The sequence below is a fragment of the Microchirus variegatus genome, assembly GCF_963457635.1.
Source record: "Microchirus variegatus genome assembly, chromosome: 17".
Lineage (NCBI taxonomy): Eukaryota > Metazoa > Chordata > Actinopteri > Pleuronectiformes > Soleidae > Microchirus > Microchirus variegatus.
The window spans coordinates 11097101-11098296 of NC_139818.1; positions in this window are offsets into that span (position 1 = coordinate 11097101).

Here is a 1196-nt window from a genome sequence, read left to right on the forward strand (position 1 = left end):
ATCTCAGGTCCTGGATGCTGCATGGCGTTGTATTGGAATTGACTTTTGTCTTGTATAAAACTTTCACTCACATTTGGACCAATAACTCCTTATATAATCACATCAGCCTCTTGTGTGTTTACAAAAGAGTTCAAACACAGTAACTTCCTCGATTCCTCCATTTTGGTCTCTTCCTTTTTAGGCAATGGGTTGCTGCCTTGCAGACCCTCCTGGGATTCTGTGTGAATTCCTAAGCTGCTTTGCTTTGGCAGTTGGTTTTCAATCCTAAAATATTGCTATTTCAGGGTGCGAGGTCTGTACGGAGAAAGAACTGGGGCAAAAAAAAAGTGCCAGGATGGTTCGGACACTTGGCAAAGCTTAATCCAGTGTTTGTAAACTACTATGTGGTTTGTCTATAATAAGTGGCAAAATCATTTATTTTGCAAAAAATATGTGCACATCCCATGCACATCTCACCAGACATCACATGCAACTGCTGCACAAATATAAACACACTTTTCCAGATCCTGCACAGATGTTATTATTGTGTATATTCCACTCTTTATCAATCTTTATTTTATATTTTACTGTTTAATCTTTGTCCATTCTTGCAAAGTGATTGCTTATTCTTAAGCTGCCTTCATTTTATTAGGGTAACAATAAGATTTTTATTGTTAATAGTCCAACATGTATGTATGTAATAAATCTGAATCTGATTCTGCACTCACAAATAAAGATTAACTGAGTCTAGACTGCGATGGATTACTTTCAGATGAGTCAGTTATATTAATAGTCCATGCGATATTTCTTATTTTATTTTAGGGATTGTTTTTTTATGAGTGATTTGAGTTTATTGGGAATATTGAGATGACAGAGATGATTTCTCGTCAGACACAGCTCCAGTTTCAGCTCTGACTAAGTAATTTACAGCTGCTGGAATCTCCTTCTCACAAACAGTAGACACATATTTTCCTTTTTAGGGCATGAGAATCTATTACGTAATTTAGGGAGCACTCGGATTTCTGGCAACCTTGCCTGTGTGGAAGTGGGAGGTGCTTCTGTTTGAGTTACGCCTGTATTGACCAATCACACGCCAGAGGAATTTCCTGTCTGCTCGCTGATTGGCCAGAGGCCGGACAATGCTCGTTGACGTTGGCGTGGCTCGCGCTCACCCCCTGGCTGGGAGTTTCTTCATGCTGATGATTTGACGGGAGTAG